The sequence below is a fragment of the Macaca fascicularis genome, chromosome 20, assembly GCF_037993035.2.
Source record: "Macaca fascicularis isolate 582-1 chromosome 20, T2T-MFA8v1.1".
Lineage (NCBI taxonomy): Eukaryota > Metazoa > Chordata > Mammalia > Primates > Cercopithecidae > Macaca > Macaca fascicularis.
Window position 1 is genome coordinate 48487436 of NC_088394.1, and position 21102 is coordinate 48508537.

General features: G+C 41.2%; 1 long non-coding RNA gene across 1 annotated transcript in view; it reads right to left on the bottom strand.

Moving 5' to 3' along the window:
* Positions 1-21102, bottom strand: part of LOC141409275 (uncharacterized) — a 70705-nt gene that overhangs the window by 3651 nt on the left and 45952 nt on the right. The window contains exon 3 of the long non-coding RNA XR_012428929.1: positions 15824-15882. This is a non-coding gene — a long non-coding RNA (uncharacterized lncRNA). The remainder of the gene's footprint in view (positions 1-15823; positions 15883-21102) is intronic.

Genomic DNA, 21102 nt, shown 5'->3' on the forward strand with positions numbered 1-21102 from the left:
TTTGAATGGTCATTAAAGCCATATATCCAAAATATTAAATGTTTTATGAGTTAGATTAGAGGATTTGCACTTTTTAAAATGCATGTTTTAAAAACTGAGGTTAGTTAGCACAAGAGATTTTCTTTTTAAGGAGAGCAGGTAAAAATCATTTAGCTTCATCCACTCCCTCTATCCTGTATCAACAACATGTTGAAAGAAAGGAAAAGATTTAAAAATTTTGAACTAGTGCTTTGGGAATTGAGGAATGGTTAAATATATAATAGAAATCAAATAGAAAGGTGGCTTTGAAAGTGGTTCAGGGAAAACATTGTGTTTCCTCCCTGTTGAGGCCACAGGGAGGAAAGGGAGAATTACAATGTTCTGTTACATAAATGCAGTGTGGATGATGCCCCCTAGAGTTGTGCGATGAAATAGCATTGCTGTTTTCCCTTCCACCTCTTATCCCAACCCACACATCCTAGAAGCCCAGGGCAGGCAGGAAATGAAGGTGGCAATGGAGTTTTGAAGACTCTTCAGAACCAGTGCTTGGGTGGAACATCTTGAGGTAGGATGGCTACTGAAAATGACACTCTAGTAACTTGTGTGGGTGATTCTAAAGTTGGCCTCCCCTACTGCCTCTTGCCTCTTTCCCCATTTGGTCTCCTCCTTCATTCACCCACAACAAATCCATGAGCGTCCTGGATTAGTCTAAACCTTACAGTAAAATCCCTGTTTGATTTTTTTCCATCCAAGTTGCTTGTTTATTGGCCAATCTGCCCAGTGCTACTACATCTTTAATTGTTTAATTTTTCCCCAGGAGGAAGTAACTATTTATTTAAGAAGGATCTCTACTATTCCTCAAAGTATCTTCTTCACTGTGAAATAAAGTCAGTTTCATAAGGCATGCAGATTGTCATGCAAACACCACCCTCAGCATTCTAGATCATACCTCCTCACTTTCCCTTTTCTTTCTGATCCCCTGAGGGTAGCTCACTATATGCCCCTCCCTACCCCTTCTTGGGGATGCTGCAGCCATAAATCTGGAGAGATCATTAGAATTACGAACTCTGGTTGGTGTCTCAAATACCTACAACAACAACAACACAATTATAGCCACTGTAGAGCCAATGTCCTGGTTAACGCTTGTGTAACTGGCCAATTCTCAGGCCCATAGAACGGAGTTTAAGGAATTTTTTGGATCTCACCAGTCTAAAACTTCTTCTGCAGTCCAAAACCACATTTCAACTATCGTTTAACTGAAAGACTGAGCCCTCTTAATCTGGAACCATCACTAACTGAATTCCCTGTGTGCTTAAGCACCAAGTTAGAGAGCTGTGTTCAGCGCCAGCGAGAAAGAGTAGAGTGTGATTACCGCATCTTACCCACAGCTGAAACCTGTGTCATTTATTTTTCAACAAGTGTTGACTGTGCCTTTCTAACTATATGGTACTACGTTTCCACAAATGGGAAAAAGCATGATCCCTGTTTATACCAAACATGACAAGACATGAGGAAAGTAGTAATATAATGAAATATTGTAATCAGTGCCATAGAAAAAGCATTCTCAGGCTAGAGTAGTCAACAACATTTATTTACAGAAATTGCTACAGGTAATATGTTAGTGTGCTGCTTAGAAAAGGGGGGATCATTTATGATTAGGATAATCAGAGGAAACTTCATGGAGAAGGCATTTGAAAGTAGATAGCATTTTGGGGAGGCAAGAGGGATGAAAAAATATTCTAGCGGAGGGAGGTTTTGAACACAGTTATTAAAGAGAAAATATTCCATGCGTGGTGGGAATTTTGGGTGGCATCAGTCATTTGTTGGGCAGATTAAGCTTCAGTAACAAATAACCTCTAATATCTTACTGGGTTACCAGCACAGATGACTATTTCTCAGCCCCCGTTCCAGTCCACCACTCATCAGCTGCTGTTCATTTGCACATCTTCATCTTAGGACCAAAGCTGAAAAAGAAGCTTCTATCTGGGGCATGTGGGTCTTGTAGCAGAGGAAAAAGAGGGAGTGGAAACCCGCTACAGCTGTCAAAGTTTCTGGTCACATCATTTCTGCTCACATCATTCCCGCTCACTTTTCACTGGGCAAAGCAAATCAGATGGTCAAGCGCCATGTCAATGGGGCAGAAAGTATGATCCCTCTGGAGGGACTGGCCTGGTAAAGAGTAAGGAGGAGCCCCCTATTTTGCAATAATGTAGTCGGTGCCATGGAAAGAGTGTTTTAGAGACCTACCAAAAGTTTCAGGCAGCAAGCAAAATTGTTTAGCAGGAGGAGTGAGTGAGTGTGGAGGGGAAGAGCTTGGTGAGATAAGATGCTGGGAAGTCATAGTGGGACAGGCTGGGAAGTGAAACATTACCAAGTTTTGGAGGCCGGGCAGCTGAGTTAGATTCGATGCAAGAGGATGTATGATGGCATGAAAAAATGCGGCTGTGAGTTCTGATCTAAAGTTTGTTTTGACCCATATAGAGCAGACTCATTTAACATTTAATTAGTTTATACTGTGTGTCAGTTGTGGTGGCATGTAGACATTTGCATAGATCTATATTTTAAATTTTGATCCTCCTGATGCCTCTCTGGGTTAAATAAGTATTATTGTCTTTGTTAAGCTGAAGGAGGCTCACCGAGGTTGAATGACTTGCTTAAAGACACAAAAGCAGCACATAGAACTGTGATGCAAAGTAAGGTCTTTCTACTGCATCACTGCAGGGCAAAGAAATTAAAATGTCACCTTTCTTTAGTATTGACTTGTTATTCTTTATCTTCTCCTTATATACACAGTCTGAAAGCAAGGTTAATATGATGTTTTTTCTCCTCAAGCAGAAGTTGCAATTAAAATGATGTTTATATAACTACTCCTTGCATAATACAACTTTATAAGTGAATAAAAAAGAGACAGATCGTTAACTAAGGTATTTATTATAAAATTTTGTGACAGAGACAGTTACTTCTAACCAAATATATAATGCTCCCCACTATGTGTTTCTCAGTTTTTCCTGCTGTTAGGTGAGGAACAGCTGAGGCAATTAAGAATTGGTATTCTTCCTCCATATCTTTCTTGACCTACTGTGGTGTCCTGGGAAGACACATGCACCAGGTGTAAGAAGACAATTCATGCCTCAGAATTCACTTGAGCCAAACCATGTCTTGATGGTATTGCACTACAAGATATCCAGTGTCTATTTGTTACAGCAGCGTAGCCCAACCTATCCTGATTAATACAGATCCTTCTGACTTTAATTGATACAAGGAAAGTGACCGTACCTGTCTTGCACATCCTCTTATCCCTACTGCTGAATACAGGACCTCCCACATAATATATGCTTAATAAATTTTGATTAGAGGAAAATGAATAAATCTCAAATTGAGTCTGGACTCTATCATTTGTTTAAACCACTTATTAACTGCTTTTAGAAACCAGTGGTTGATCAATCTTTCTGATATATCATTTCATCAGATCACTCTTCAGATCAAGACTTTATTACATATTTAATAAATTTAAAACTCCTTCCTCTGACATTCAAGGCCCTCATAATCTCACCTAGATCCCTACAATTTTACTAATTTATTGCTCTAATCCAATTTAACCTATCACTACTGGCCTGTGCCCCCTGGTCACTATATTCATTGTTCTAGGGACAAACATCATGTGTTCTTAGGCAAATCATTTCAAGTCTCTGAGCCTCAGTTTCCCATTCTGTAAAATTGTTATTTGTAGCAAAAGACATAATGCATACAAAAAGTTTAAGTTATGCAAATTTATGAAAATCCAAATTTATTTTGTACTTGTTGTTGGTATATATTAAATTGATAGATCAGAGGAGTGACATTAAAAAGGGTGTTACCATTTCAGTAACACATTTGTCAAAATCTCCCATGACAATCTTGCAGAGAATTGCTGTCTAGGGAGAAATGGTAAAAGAAACCAGGGAGACCCTGTTGGTTACGTACTCCAAATTCATTCCCTTTTTTTTTTCCTTAACCCTACCTCTATTTTATTTAAGTTCTGCCCTTCTCCTTGGGACCATATTTATCCAGGGAGGATCCTTTATGATGGCCCTATTTTCACTGTCAATGATTACTGTAGTCATGAACTCTGATGCATTTCTGGTTGATAAGATGTGGAAAAGAGTATAAGAGGGCTTCTAAGAAGGGTTTCCATGCTTTTAAAAAGAAACCCTCAGAAAATATATAATAACTTCTTCTGGACAGTGTCATGTCTTGAAATGTTGCAGCCAGCTTATCAGCATGAAAGGATCTCTAGCCCGGGGTCAGAGCTGACACACTGAGATGAGAATGGAGGGGCAGAAACACGGAAAGAACATAGATCCTTGACGATGTCAGGAGTCACTGATTAACTAACCCTGGAGCTCCTTCTGTCCTGATTTCTAGTTATGTGAAATAACTCATAATCTTATCTTTTAATCCAATTGAGTCCTAGTTTTCTGTTACGTGCAATGGAAAGCAGTGAAACCCTCTTAGACATGCTATATGAGTCCACTAGGGTACCCACAACAAAATACTATAGGCCGGGTGGCTTTCATAACAGAAATTCATATTCTCACGGTTATGAAGGCTGGAAGTCCCAGATCAAGTTGCAGCAGGTTTAGATTCTCCTGAGGCCTCTCTTCTTGGCTTACAGACGGCCACCTTCTCGCTATGTCCTCACATGACCTTCCCTCTGTGAGTGCACATCTCTGGTGTCTCTTCCTCTCTCATAAGGTCACAAGACAGATTGGATTAGGGCCCACACTAAGGGCCTCATTTTAACCTAACCACCTCTTTAAAGGCTCTATCTCCAGTTTTTTTTTTTAGATGGAGTCTCTCTCTGTCACCCAGGCTGGAGTGCAGCTGTGTGATCTTGGCTCACTGCAACCTCTGCCTCCTATGTTTAAGCAATTCTCCTGCCTCAGCCTCCCGAGTAGCTGGGATTACAGGCGCATGCCACCATGCCTGGCTAATTTTTGTATTTTTAGTAGAGACGGATTTCACCATGTTGACCAAGCTGGCCTCGAACTCCTGACCTCAAGTGATCTGCCCACCTCGGCCTCCCAAAGTGCTGGGATTACAGGCGTGAGCCACCACACCCAGCCGAAATATGAATTTTGTCGGGGACACAGTTCAGCCTATAACATTTGCTCAAGCAAAAAAAAAAAAAAAAAGGAGTTTATTTTAAAATTTCAGAAAAAAAGCTTCACAGAATCCAAGTGTACATTATCAAAGTCAAACATCCAGAGAACTGGGAAGCCAATAGGCAGCTGTTCTCTTCATATTTTTCCCTCTTCATGGCTTCAAATTTATATTTCTCTCAGCATGCTTGCTTTGGTTTTTTCTTTCTCCTCACCTCTCTGCTTATACAAAGTTCATCACGAGTGCCAGATGATGGGAGCTTCAGCCCCTAAGTCACATGACACTTACGTTTGGCTACCCCCAGCTAGCAAACTCAGGCTCCTTACCTCTTTGCGAAATTCTTGAGATAGAGAATCTGATTGGCCCAGTTTGCATCAAGTGCCTACCCTTGGTCCAATAGGCTGTGACCAGGGGCATGGGTCAGGGGGTACACAAGGGCTGCCTCTTGTGATCTGTGGCTAAGTTAGCTCACCCAGAGGACTTGAATGGGAATAAATTCTTTAGCAACTCTAGTGGAAGAGGGTAATGTGGATACAATTATAGTGTAGTCAAATGGATTTGAAGCAGATGAAACTGTCATACACAAAGGTGTTGATTCATTACTGACAGGCTGGAGGACATCTTTAGTAAAGTCCCACTTTATCTTGCTCTTGGTTCTGATTCATTTCTAATGTTCTCAATATTTTAATAAACAGATTAGGACATAGAAAATATACCTACTGAACTCTCAGTTAGCAAAATGATGGAAACATTAGTTAAGATAGTTAGAAATGAGATTCAGACTCAAAATCATCTTAAAGGGCTAGAAATCTGGGTAGAATCAGTAAGATAAAAATTAGCTCACATAAATATTAATTTCCAAATTTGGATTTCAGTGTTCACTTGCAAAGTGATGGAATGGAGTTTTCAAAATGAACTCTTAAATAAATCATAGCACTCTGTGGATATTTGTCTCTCTTTCCAAGAAGGAAGTCCTTTATTATTATTATTATTATACTTTAAGTTCTAGGGTACATATGCACAACGTGCAGGTTTGTTACATATGTATACATGTGCCATGTTGGTGTGCTGCACCCATTAACTCGTCATTTACATTAGGTGTATTCCCTAATGCTATCCCTCACCCCTTTCCCCACAATAGGACCCGGTGTGTGATGATCCACTTCCTCTGTCCAAGTGATCTCATTGTTCAATTCCCACCTATGAGTGAGAACGTACGGTATTTGGTTTTCTGTTCTTGCAATAGTTTGCTGAGAATGATGCTTTCCAGCTGCATCCATGTCCCTACAAAGGACACGAACTCATCCTTTTTTATGGCTGCATAGTATTCCATGGTGTATATATACCACATTTTCTTAATCCACTCTGTCACTGATGGACATTTGGGTTGATTCCAAGTCTTTGCTATTGTGAATAGTGCTGCAATAAACATACGTGTGCATGTGTCTTTATAGCAGCATGACTTATAATCCTTTGGGTATATTCCCAGTAGTGGGATGGCTGCGTCAAATGGTATTTCTAGTTCTACATCCTTGAGAAATCGCCACACTGTTTTCCACAATGGTTGAACTAGTTTACAGTCCCATCAACAGTGTAAAAGTGTTCCTATTTCTCCACATACTCTCCAGCACCTGTTGTTTCCTGATTTTTTAATGATTGCCATTCTTACTGGTATGAGATGGTATCTCATTATGGTTTTGATTTGCATTTCTCTGATGGCCAGTGATGATGAGCATTTTTTCATGTGTCTGTTGGCTGTATGAATGTCTTCTTTTGAGAAGTATCTGTTCATATCCTTTGCCCACTTTTTGATGGGGTTGTTTGTTTGTTTCTTCTAAATTTGATTGAGTTCTTTATAGGTTCTGGATATTAGCCCTTTGTCAGATGAGTAGATTGCAAAAATGTTCTCCCATTTGTAGGTTGCCTGTTCACTCTGATGGTAGTTTCTTTTGCTGTGCAGAAGCTCTTTAGTTTAATTACATCCCATTTGTAATTTTGGCTTTTGTTGCCATTGCTTTTGGTGTTTTAGACATGAAGTCCTTGCCCATGCCTATGTCCTGAATGGTACTACCTAGGTTTTCTTCTAGGGTTTTTATGGTTTTAGGTCTAACATTTAAGTCTCTAATCCATCTTGAATTAATTTTCGTATAAGGAGTAAGGAAAGGATCCAGTTTCAGCTTTCTACTTATGGCTAGCCAATTTTCCCAGCACCATTTATTAAATAGGGAATCCTTTCCCCATTCTTGTTTTTGTCAGGTTTGTCAAAGCTCAGATGGCTGTAGATGTGTAGTATTATTTCTGAGGACTCTGTTCTGTTCCATTGGTCTATATCTCTGTTTTGGTACCAGTACCATGGTGTTTTGGTTACTGTAACCTTGTAGTATAGTTTGAAGTCAGGTAGCATGATGCCTCCAGCTTTGTTCTTTTGGCTTAGGATTGTCTTGGCAATGCAGGGTCTTTTTTGGTTCCATATGAACTTTAAAGCAGTTTTTTCCAATTCTGTGAAGAAAGTCATTGGTAGCTTAATGGGGATGGCATTGAATCTATAAATTACCTTGGGTAGTATGGCCATTTTCACAATTTTGATTCTTCCTATCCATGAGCATGGTATTTTCTTCCATTTGTTTGTGTCCTCTTTTATTTCACTGAGCAGAGGTTTGTAGTTCTCCTTGAAGAGGTCCTTTACATCCCTTGTAAGTTGGATTCCTAGGTATTTCATTCTCTTTGAAGCTATTGTGAATGGGAGTTCATTCATGATTTGGCTCTCTGTTGGTCTGTTACTGGTGTATAAGAATGCTTGTGATTTTTGCACATTAATTTTGTATCCTGAGACTTTGCTGAAATTGCTTATCAGCTTAAGGAGATTTTGGGCTGAGACAATGGGGTTTTCTAAATATACAATCATGTCATCTGCAAACAGGGACAATTTGACTTCTTTTCCTAACTGAAATTATTTCTTTCTGTTGCCTGATTGCCCTAGCCAGAACTTCCAGCACTATGTTGAATAGGAGTGGTGAGAGGGCATCCCTGTCCTGTGCCAGTTTTCAAAGGGAATGCTTCCAGTTTTTGGCCATTCAGTATGATATTGGCTGTGGGTTTGTCATAAATAGCTCTTATTATTTTGAGATACGTTCCATCAATACCGAATTTATTCAGAGTTTTTAGCATGAAAGGCTGTTGAATTTTGTCAAAGGCCTTTTCTGCATCTATTGAGATAATCATGTGATTTTTGTCTTTGGTTCTGTTTATATGCTGGATTACATTTATTGATTTGCATATGTTGAACCAGCCTTGCATCCCAGGGATGAAGCCCACTTGATCATGGTGGATAAGCTTTTTGATGTGCTGCTGGATTTGGTTTGCCAGTATTTTATTGAGGATTTTTGCATCGATGTTCATCAGGGATACTGGTCTAAAATTCTCTTTTTTGTTGTATCTCTGTCAGGCTTTGTTATCAGGATGATATTGGCCTCATAAAATGAGTTAGGGAGGATTCCCTCTTGTTCTATTAATTGGAATAGTTTCAGAAGGAATGGTACCAAGTCCTCCTTGTACCTCTGGTAGAATTCAGCTGTGAATCCATCTGGTCCTGGACTTTTTTTGGTTGGTAGGCTATTAATTATTGCCTCAATTTCAGAATCTGCTATTGGTCTATTCAGGGATTCAACTTCTCCCTGGTTTAGTCTTGGGAGAGTGTAAGTGTCCAGGAAATTATCCATTTCTTCTAGATTTTCTAGTTTATTTGCGTAGAGGTGTTTATAGTATTCTCTGATGGTACTTTGTATTTCTGTGAGGTTGGTGGTGATATCCCCTTTATCATTTTTTATTGCATCTATTTGATTCTTCTCTCTTTTCTTCTTTATTAATCTTGCTAGCGGTCTATCAATTTTGTTGATCTTTTCAAAAAACCAGCTCCTGGATTCATTGATTTTTTGGAGGGTTTTTGTGTCCCTATCTCCTTCAGTTCTGCTCTGATCTTAGTTATTTCTTCCCTTCTGCTAGCTTTTGAATGTGTTTGCTCTTGTTTCTCTAGTTCTTTTAATTGTGATGTTAGGGTGTCAATTGTAGATCTTTCCAGCTTTCTCTTGTGGGCATTTAGTGCTATAAATTTCCCTCTACACACTGCTTTAAATGTGTCCCAGAGATTCTGGTATGTTGTATCTTTGTTCTCATTGGTTTCAAAGAACATCTTTATTTCTGCCTTCATTTCATTATGTACCCAGTAGTCATTCAGGAGCAGGTTGTTCAGTTTCCATGTAGTTGAGCGGTTTTGATTTCCATTGTAGTTGAGCGGTTTCTTAGTCCTGAGTTCTAGTTTGATTGCACTGTGGTCTGAGAGACAGTTTGTTACAATTTCTGTTCTTGTACATTTGCTGAGGAGTGCTTTACTTCCAAGTATGTGGCCAATTTTGGAATAAGTGTGATGTGGTGCTGAGAAGAATGTATATTCTGTTGATTTGGGGTGGAGAGTTCTGTAGATGTCTATTAGGTCTGCTTGGTGCAGAGTTGAGTTCAATTCCTGGATATCCTTGTTAACTTTCTGTCTCATTGATCTGTCTAATGTTGACAGTGGGGTGTTAAAGTCTCCCATTATTATTGTATGGGAGTCTAAGTCTCTTTGTAAGTCTCTAAGGACTTGCTTTATGAATCTGGGTGCTCCTATATTGGGTGCATATATATTTAGGATAGTTAGCTCTTCCTGATGAATTGATCCCTTTACCATTATGTAATGGCCTTCTTTGTCTCTTTTGATCTTTGATGGTTTAAAGTCTGTTTTATCAGAGACTAGGATCGCAACCCTGCTTTTTTGTTGTTTTCCATTTGGTTAGTAGATCTTCCTCCATCCCTTCATTTTGAGCCTATGTGTGTCTCTGCATGTGAGATGGGTCTCCTGAATACAGCAAACTGATGGGTCTTGACTCTATCCAATTTACCAGTCTGTGTCTTTTAATTGGACCATTTAGTCCATTTACATTTAAGGTTAATATTGTTATGTGTGAACTTGATCCTGTCATTATGATATTAGCTGGTTATTTTGCTCACTAGTTGATGCAGTTTCTTCCTAGCATCGATGGACTTTACATTTTGACATGCTTTTGTAATGGCTGGTACCTGTTGTTCCTTTCTATGTTTAGTGCTTCCTTCAGGATCTCTTGTAGGGCAGGCCTGGTGGTGACACAATCTCTAAGCATTTGCTTATCTGTAAAGGATTTTATTTCTCCTTCACTTATGAAACTTAGTTTGGCTGGATATGAAATTCTGGGTTGAAAACTCTTTTCTTTAAGAATTTTGAATATTGGCCCCCACTCTCTTCTGGCTTGGAGCGTTTCTGCTGAGAGATCTGCTGTTAGTCTGATGGGCTTCCCTTTGTGTGTAACCCAAGCTTTCTCTGGCTGCCCTTAGCATTTTTCCCTTCATTTCAACTTTGGTGAATCTACCAATTATGTGTCTTGGAGTTGCTCTTCTTGAGAAGTATCTTTGTGGCGTTCTCTGTATTTCCTGAATTTGAATGTTGGCCTGCCTTACTAGGTTGGGGAAGTTCTCCTGGATGATATCTTGCAGAGTGTTTTCCAACTTGGTTCCATTTTCCCCATCACTTTCAGGCACACCAATCAGACGTAGATTTGGTCTTTTCACATAATCCCATATTTCTTGGAGGCTTTGTTCATTTCTCTTTACTCTTTTTTCTCTACACTTCTCTTCTCTCTTCATTTCATTCATTTGATCTTCAATCACTGATACTCTTTCTTCCAGTTGATCTAGTCAGTTACTGAAGCTTGTGCATTTGTCACATAGTTCTCGTGTTATGGCTTTCATATCTATAAGTTCTTTTAAGGTCTTCTCTGCACTAATTATTCTAGTTATCCATTCATCCATTGTTTTTTCAAGGTTTTTAGTTTCTTTGCGCTGGTTACGTAGTTCCTCCTTTAGCTCTGAGAAGTTTGATCAACTGAATCCTTCTTCTCTCAACTCGTCAAAGTCATTCTCTGTCCAGCTTTGTTCCGTTGCTGGCAATGAGCTGCATTCCTTTGGAGGGGGAGATGCGCTCTGATTTTTTGAATTTCCAGCTTTTCTGCACTGCTTTTTCCCCATCTTTGTGGTTTTATCTGCCTTTGGTCTTTGATAATGGTGACATACTGATGGGGTTTCAGTGTGGGTGCCCTTTCTGTTTGTTAGTTTTCCTTCTAAGAGTCAGGACCCTCAGCTGTAGGTCTGTTGGAGTTTGCTTGAGGTCCACTCCAGACCCTGTTTGCCTGGGTGTCAGCAGTGGAGGCTGCAGAAGATAGAATATTGCTGAACAGCGATTTCTTGCTCTGGAAGCTTCGTCTCAGGGGTGTACCCCACTGTGTGTGGTGTGAGGTGTCAGTCTGCACCTAGTGGGGGATGTCTCCCAGTTAGGCTACTCAGGGATCAGGGACCCACTTGAGCAGGCAGTCTGTCCATTCTCAGATCTCAACCTCCATGCTGGGAGAACCACTGCTCTCTTCAAAGCTGTCATACAGGGGCACTTACCTCTGCCGAGGTTTCTACTGCTTTTTGTTTCACTATGCCCTGTGTCCAGAGGAGGAGTCTACAGAGACAGGCCAGCCTCCTTGAGCTGTGGTGTGCTCCACCCAATTCGAGCTTCCCTGCGGCTTTGTGTACCTACTTAAGCCTCAGCAATGGTGGGCCCCCCTCCCCCAGCCTGGCTGCTGCCTTGCAGTTAGATCTCAGACTGCTGTGCTAGCAATGAGGGAGGCTCTGTGGGCGGGGGACCCTCTGGGCCAGGTGTGGGATATAATCTCCTGATGTGCCATTTGCTAAGACCCTTGGTAAAGCACAGTATTATGGTGGGAGTTACCCGATTTTCCTGGTGTTGTGTGTCTCAATTTCCTTTGGCTAGAAAAAGGAATTCCCTTCCCCCTTGCGCTCCCCAGGTGAGGTGATGCCTTGCCCTGCTTCAGCTCTCTCTGATCAGGCTGCACCCACAGACCAGCGCCAATTGTCTGACACGCCCCAGTGAGATGAACCCGGTACCTCAGTTGAAAATGCAGAAATCCCCCGTCTTCTGTGTCACTCATGCTGGGAGCTGGAGACTGGAGCTGTTCCTATTCGACCATCTTGGGAGCGCCCCCTCCCGCCCAAGGAATTTGTTTTTAATTAGTCGCATGCTAAAGTTAGTTTGGCTAAGTAAATGTTTTCCTAGGGTTAGAAGATTTTTATAATTTCAGTTTCCCTTTTGTTTGCAGATCAAGTAGTTTAAATGACCCAGTAAATAATTTGGAGTCACCACAGTTAATTCATCAACCTTGAAAATCCTTGAACCAAGAGGCCCCTTGATACTGTAAGGGAAGGCTACCATAATTAATAGCATAAGTCTAACCGGGGTACCATACCTTTCCCTATATTGCTGGATATTCTGTAAGCTCGGCTTTCCCAAATCAGGAAACAGAGATAAGGGTAAGCTCACTTTCCAGCTATTTTGTTATGCCTTTTTTATTTCTTTCATCTTTTGGAAATGACCTTATAAATTTCTTCTTATTATGAAACACATCTTTATTAAAAACTGGAGTCCAAACATTACAAAAAAATATGTAGCATAGAAAGTGAAATGAAATACTACATAACCAATGTAAATGATTAGGTGACTCTTCTTTCAGATTACATTCCTAAGCATTTTCTTAAAAAATTATCAATATTTTTATTTTAATGAATATAGGATCATGCCCTACATATTCTTTGGTAATTTGCTTTTGCCATGTAATAATATGGCCTGCAGGCTGTAATGATAGACTTGTTTGTTGCAGAACAATCCATTAGCCAAGAGCAACTTGAAAAGTCTGACAAAATATTCGATTGATTTGGTTTGAAGGCATTAAAGAGCTACCATGTCAGCAAGGACTTGAGGGGCTAATATTTTTGAGAAAAGGGAAGTACAAAGAGGTGTGCTCAACATTCAGTCTGCTTTGCTCTCAAGGTCTTTAGCTGATTCACAAGTAGTAGCTGAGAGCAGAGAAGCTGAGCTAGGCTTCTTGCAGTCTTATCATACTAAGGGAAAAAATTAGAATTCAGAGCCCTATAAGGAAAAGAGTCCGTGATAAGCATCCTAAGGTTTTAGTTGACATCCACCAAGGGCTGTACCCTAGAATGTAGGGGTGAACCAGAAATAGACCAACCCTCACAAAGAACAAAGTCTAGCTTTGATTAAACATTATCCCTGATTGGATTAGGTGATCTGCCTCTATGCTAACCATTTACTAAAAATAAAAATGAATCTTCTTTGAAAGAAAATAAAATTACCAAGAGGCTCAAATTATCTTAATCTTATGTACACATCTGGCATCTAATTTCAAACTACCAGTCATTTAAGGAGACAAGACCACATGATTGAAGAAATAGATGAGAGGGGCGGACCCTAAGAGTGTCTGGATATTGGAGTTACTAGACATAGACTTTAAAATAACCGTGATTACGTGGTCATTCTCCACTCACATTACTCAAGAGATACTTAATACATGAACTTGGCACATGAGCTGTGTATATAATACTCCCTCAACAAATATTTAATGATATGAACTGATAATACAAAATAATGGTACTAATATATTTGCAATTTTAACCCTAAGTAATGTACGGGCAATTGGAGTTTCAGAACACCCTATTAAGTCTTATTGTCTGAGAGCTCCATTAAGTCACCTCAGGTACCTTGAGATGATTTAATGGAGCCCACAGGCACTAAGTTACATGGAGAAAGTCACTCTCTTTTCTGTTTTTCTTTTTAAGAGAAGGTCCTCACTCTGTTGTCCAGACTGTAGTGCAGTAGTGCAATCATAGCTCACTGCAGCCTCAAACTCCTGGGCTCAAGTGATCCTCCTGCCTCAACCTCTTGAGTAGCTGGGACTACAGGCATGCACTATCATATCCAACTAAGTTTCTAAGAAAAATTTTGTAAAGACAGGCTCTCACTATGTTGTCCAAGCTAGTCTTAAACTCCTGGCCTCAAGTGATCCTCCTACCTTGGCCTCCCAAAGTGCTGGAGTTATAGGTGTGAGATACCTGGCCCCTTTTCTGTTTCCTTTTAGTCCTTCTGATTGTGTCATAGAGGAAATCTCAGCTTGGTGCTAACATGTCTTTTATAGCATCCTAAGGCTATTTGATAATTTTTTTTTTTTAATAGAGAAAGATCAAAAGCTTGGTAGTCAATATCTTGGTATCTCTACTCTGGTGTTCTTAAGGAAAATGCTATGAACTCCTTTGGACATCTGGTGAAGTCTATGAACCCTATATCAAAATAATGCTTGTAAATACTTACGATAAAATACCTAGTATTACAAGATAAAGAATATGTTGAAATAGAGTTCCGTCCATCATCCTCTTGCCACTACAGTTTGTGATTGTTGTATTTATTTTCATGGTTACTTTCTACTTATGGAAAGTGCAGTCAGTTTCTGTTCATAGCCATGACATACAATTTGCATTTTAAATACACTTATTTAAATAGGGAAGATGAATTAAGGAAATAAGTAAGTAAAAGTAGGAAATATGACAAAGCTAAAAGTGGTGTGCTGTGATTGAGTGAAGAATGCAGACTTAACCCAAGAGGTGACTTTAGTAATGGGAATTTCAGGCACCCTTTCAGGTCGGGGACTGCACTAAACCAGGCTTGACACAAGCCTCACCTGTCCATCAGTCAATGTCCATTGATTGAGCAGCCCCACCAAGTACCAGACACTCTTCCAGGTGTGGGGGCAGGGCATCGAACAAGGCGATTTATTCTCAAGGTGTTTACATTGTAGGGAAAGGATACAGACAACAGGCAGGCCAAAACATTCGATTAAAAGGTAACTTCAGATACTGATTTTTGTCCTGAAGGGCAAAAAGGTGACTAGAAGGGTGACTAGAGAGGTGACTTGGGGTAGGTGTGGGAGAGTAGTAATGGGGATCGTGGCTTGGCCTGGGGCTGCTTTAGAAAAAGGCCAGGCTCCCACTGCAGCAGTGCCCGGAAAAATGCAGAGACAAGCCAGGATTTCTGGATCATTACCATGAGGAAAGGAATAAATGTGTGTTCTCTTTCAGTTGCTCCTCTTGACACCTGGGTAAATGGCTGTTTACACAGGCAGATCACCCAGCCGCTCCCTCAAAGGTAAACAGCTGCTTCCTGCCTCCCCTGCTAGCACAGATTGGGGCCCTGAAACAGCGTGTACCCAGGCGAAAGAGGAGGTATTCTCCATTAAGGTTTTCATTCATTCGTTCAGGCAAGATTTCTTGAGTGCCTCCTAAAATTCAGGCACCAAGGTAGGTACTGGGAACACGGTAAGGAGCAAGAGAGAGGTCCCTCCTCCCCAACCTCTTTCCCCTCTCCACTTAGAATCCAAGCTAGAAGTGCCTCAGAGTCTCAGGCCACTCCTCTCATGGTACAGATGGAAATATCTGAATCAGAAGAGGCAAAGTGACTTGCCCAAGATCCGGAGCTAGCCCACTTCAAGCAAGTCAGGTCTCAAAACGATGTCAGCTGCTTTCACTGCCTACTACCTCACTTGCTCAATCTTGATCAGTATTTGAATTGACACTTTTTAGTGTATTCTCCATTACTAAACTATTATGGCTTAGGTAAGGAGAAACCGGAGGTCCACCCTACAAGCACACTGAAATGTAATCCAATTCTAAGTCCCTATATTACAACATGGACTATTGTGACTGACCACATTTGCCTTATAGTTACCTTCTTCCGCAAGGTTATGCCCAATTTCAGTTTCCCATGTTGAAAAATAACTATAAAGCCTCCAGTTGGGACAAACATACATTACATTTAAGCATACCTTCCATTTTTTATAATGCATTATATTTTTAATTGTTTCAATCACTGTGAAATTAACAAATGTTCATGAGCACCCACTGTGGGAGCTCACAGTGTGGGAGCTCCGCCCCGGTGGAGGTCTTGGGATTTAATGATAAACCAAAGACAAACATATGCTCAATCTGGTCTCTGCCCTCATATCTAGTCTGGGAGGTAAGCATTTGTCAAATAATCGCACATATATGATTGTGTATATATGTATAAAACTAAATGCTTTGAGTTGTTTAATTTAAAAAAGATCAAAAAGAGGTTTGCTTTGAGGAATGAGATCAAGGAATAAAAACTAGTCACTTAAAAAAATTACATATATAAACATAAATTTACCACCATAATAGATACTTGTGTTAGTTCAGGTCCTCCGTGACGCACACTAAGACGGGAATAAACAGGTAAGGGATTTATTGGGGAAAATGCCTGTGAGTGAAAATTGGAGGTCAAGCACAATGGCTCACGCGTGTAATCCCAGCACTTTGGGAGACTGAGGTAGGTAGGCTGCTTGAGTCCAGGAGTTCAAGATGAGCTTGGGAAACACAGCAAAACCCCATCTCTACAAAAAAAACATTAAAAATTAGCCAACTATGGTGCCGCATGCCTGTCGTCGCAGCTACTGGGAGGCTGAAGTGGGAGAATCGCTTGAGCCAAGGAGTTCGAGGCTACAGTGAGTCATGATCACGCCACTGCACTCCAGCCTGGCCAACAGACCGAGACCCTGTCTCAAAAAATAAATAAATAAACGGAAAAAAAAAAAGAAAGAAAATGGTGGGGGGAGGCTGGAGAAGGCCAGGAAAGCCATCAGACAGGGAAGCAGCTCTGTGAAGAAGAGAGAGGAGGATGGGTGGATGGGTGGTCTTAGATTCAGTGTCATCCTAAGGAAGTTCTGGCAAAGGCACAATTCCCCATCAGAAGAGTCCCGCTTTTTCAAGGGTGGAACTGGCTTAGTTTTCCTGCTGGGCTTAGCTATAAGCTGGGAACAGCCATTGGGAAGTGTGGTCTCTGCAGACATGTGGTGATGGATTTGGAGTACAGCAGCTGGGGCCGTCCATCAGAAAGAGATCTATGAATTACATGCTCATTGCCACTGCAATGCTACAATAGAGCAAAGCACAATAATAACAAGATAAATTAGCGGGACATGATCTGGTCTAGGACAATGAAGATTGTTTCAGAAAGTAGTCTCTTGTCTTACATTCACAAGAGAAAAGTGCAATGTTCCAGGAAAAGAGTGGCAAGTGCAAAGACCCTGTGGCAGAAGGCAACGTGGGATGGTCAAGAAACTGAAAGAAGGCCAGAGCAGCCTAATGGAAAGAATATAGGAGAGAGTGGAATGGGAGGCTGAGAAGTGAGCATTGCTGGGGACCCCTACAAGGCCTTTAAGCAGAGGACATTGTTTTAAACACACATCTAAAACTCAGTACTTACACGACAGACATAGGGCAGAGGGTGGAGTACTAGGTGTGTGCCTGGGTTTCCAGGTGGCTGAACTGTAGCACGACTGGTGGGACTGAAGGAGTGGAGAGGCTAAGGCCTTGATGTCACCTACTTTTGTTAGGATTAGAACAGAGGTCACAAACTGTTGGACCCCATGGCAAATTTAATTTTCTTTTTTAATTTTAATTTTTTTATTTTTTGAGACAGAGTCTCACTCTGTCATACAGGCTAGAGTGCAGTGGCACGATCTCAGCTCGCTGCAGCCTCAACCTCCCTGGCTCAAGCAATGCTCCCCCACCTCAGCCCCCTGAGTAGCTGGGACTACAAGCACACGGCACTCCACCCGGCTAATTTATTTTCTTTTCCTTTTTTGTAGAGATGGGGTCTCACCTTGTTGTTCAGGTTAATCTCGAATTCTTGGGCTCAAGCAATCCTCCCATCTTGGCCTCCCAAAGTGCTGGAATTACAGGCATAAGCCACTGCACCCAGCCCTAAAGGTAACTTAAAGATGTGTTTACTTTGACCCAGGCAGTAGTTTTAAAAAGTTTTAATTTGTTGTTCACATTTAAAAACTGGACAATTTCTACATAAAAATCTGAATTACTCGTGTCTCTTAAAAAAATAACATCTAGCAATGGTAGGCCCACATTCCTGCCTGAAAATAATTAGCTGGGAAAGAGTAGGGACTGCCCACTTTAGACATGGTATAAATAGCATGGGAGTTGATCAATAAATATTTGCTGAATGAATGAATACATGAATGAAAAGTCAGAGACCTATAGGTCATCATGGACTGTGGTAAAGGAACCTGTCTGAGCCTGAAAGAGAATGTGATCTAAGATTAAATCCAGGATGTGCTGGTAAATGTTTAACAACCAGCTCTTCAGGGAGGAAAAAAAAGTCCCAATTTGTAGTGTTTGCCGATTGTTGTGATGTAAATACTCCCATCATGACCAATTTCAAGCTACCAACGTGCTGACACTGAACTTGGAGTTGGAAGGAGATGAACAGGCATAATCAGGTCTCGTGAGATGGTCCAAGCTGGCCCCAGCACACTACTGTTATATAGGAGGCTAGAATTACCACGTAACTGGAATAGCAACTCTCTGGACCATATGCCTGGAACATAGCAGGTGCCGAATAAATGTTTGTTGATCCAGGAACTGACTGTGTTGAAGCCCACAGATGGGAAATCATTAGAGAAGGCAGGTGAGAGTAAAAAGAGGGGCAGAGAACTGGGGGTGAACCATAAGTCAGAGGAATGTTGTACATATTTTCAGATCCCTCACTGGTCAAGTGAAGGCAAAGGGTTCGAGCTCTCCAAATTTTTAGAGGGACATGATGTAACTCCATGATATAAGTCAATGATTTTCAACATTAAAAAGTGTAATTATTTTTTCGAACTAAATATTACAAATAAATTCTGAGAAAAGGAAATGTAAGTCTGTTGAGAACCCTGATCCTGTAACTAGTTTAGTCTTCCCTGAAGCCACTTATAGTAGCCTGTTCACATGGGACTCCCCAGTGAACATTTTCTCATATCCACACTCTTGTGAAGGTCCTTCACCTTGAATCTGGACTGGGCCTATGACCTGATTCGACCCATAGAATGCACAGATGAGAACAAGCGGGTTTCTGGCGTAAGCTCAAAGAAGGCACAGTGGCTTCCAAAGCCCTGAGCTACTAGTAAGAAAGTCCAGCTACCGTGCTGGGAAGGCCATGGAGAACGGCCATGGAGAGCTCATAGAGAAAGAGAGGGACCCTGAGACTACATGGAGCAAGGGAGAGGAACACCCATCCATCCCAGTGTCCCAGCTGAGCCCCACTCCAAACCCATCTGCCAACTGAGCACATCTACAAGAGTAACCACCGACAGGCCAGCACAAGCCCAGCCGAGTCCAGTTCAAATTGCAGATTGTAAGCAAATAAAGCAGTTGATGTTTTAAGGTTTTTAGATGATCTTAGAGTTTAGATTATGTTAAATATGTGAGATCCCTAAATAGCCATAAAAAATTGATCTGTACAATGGAGAACTGCACAGCTATTAAAAGAAGAAGGCAAATCCATGTTTACCGACATGAAAAAAAATCACCAAGATTTACTCTAACGTGAGAAAGCAAGATTCAGAAGAATCTGTGGGGTATAGTATGGGATTTACCATTGCATAAAAAAGGGAAGGTAAGTGTGTGTGCGTGTGTGCATGCATGCGTGTGCGTGTGTGTGTGTGTGTGACTGTAAATTTGTAAATGCATAGAAGATTTCTGGAAAGATACTTAAGACATTAGTAACAGACTGGAAGACTTGAAGAAGAGGGGAGACTGTGTATCCTTTTGTGCATATTTTCATTGTATATCCTTTTGTACATATTTTTACCTTGTTTGCAGGTGTCCCTTATTCAAATCATAGAAATAACATTTTAACAAAAAAGTGAGGCCTGCTTATATAATGTTGCACACAACTAGCTACCACACTATGGGAACACACTATTATATTAAACTTGATGATTCGGGTTTTACCTAAATTTCACTCAGACTCGAATACAAGAATAGAGGAAAGAATTTAAAACCCATCTGGCTAATGCATACCCTTGCCAACTATTCTATTAGAAAGGAAGACGGCAGTGGGGAGGTGGTTCTTACGATAGAAAAGTTCTTGGCCTCCCTGGTGCCTGAGGTTGGGTTCTCCAAGAAGCAAATTCAGAGTGAAGGATTTTAATGAGAGTAATCTATGTGGGAAGTGGTCCCAGGAAGCACCAAAACAGAAGTGGGGAAAGGACACAGAGAAGGAAAGGAAGTCACTGAAGGGGCTGTGAGTTACCATTGTGGGCAACTGGGGTTTCGTCCCACTGGAGACCTCTGGGAGACACTGTAGGACATTTCAGAAGTGGCCCATCCAAAGTGGGAGGAATCTGGAGAATTTATCCTCTGCTCCCAGGGGCATCAATTCTCCAGCGTTTCCAGTTGCCTCTGCTTGCTGGCGGAGACACCAGAGCAAGTGCTGGTTGGGGGAAGTTGTCAGCGTGTAGAGGAAGTGAGTGCTGAGCAGATACAGGCAGGGCACCATCAGTGCATTTGCTTACCTAGACAGCAAAGCCACGGACAAAAACTCGTGTCCTTATGTGGCAGGGAGAGAGAGAGCGAACCATACAGGGAACCATACAGGGAAGTCAGGGAAGTGCATTACTTTATGACAAGTTGATTTTTTTTTTTTTTTGAGATGGAGTTTCAGTCTTGTTGCCCAGGCTGGAGTGCAGTGGCGCTATCTCAGCTCACTGCAACATCTCCCTCCCAGGTTCAAGCGATTCTCTTGCCCTCAGTCTCTCAAATAGTTGGGATTATAGGCACCTACCACCAAGCCTGGCTAATTTTTTTATTTTTGTATTTTTGGTAGAGATGGAGTTTTTGCCATGTTGACCAGGCTGGTCTCAAACTCCTGACCTCAGGTGATCTGCCTGCCTCAGCCTCCCAAAGTACTGGGATTACAGGCATAAGCCACTGTGCCAGCCGACAAGTTGATTTTTTTAGTCTTATCAGATGTTCTCTAGGAGACCATAGGAAGCTACCTTGTCTACACATTACACCTCTGTAAAAGAGGAAGAAAGGAATTTCCCGGGGAATTCAGCTCCTCTGCACTTCTGCATTGTCCATGTGAAGGTGCTTATTGAGTATGTATCGTGGTGTCTTGTACCTCAGTGGCAACAGGAAAGTCCCGGGGCA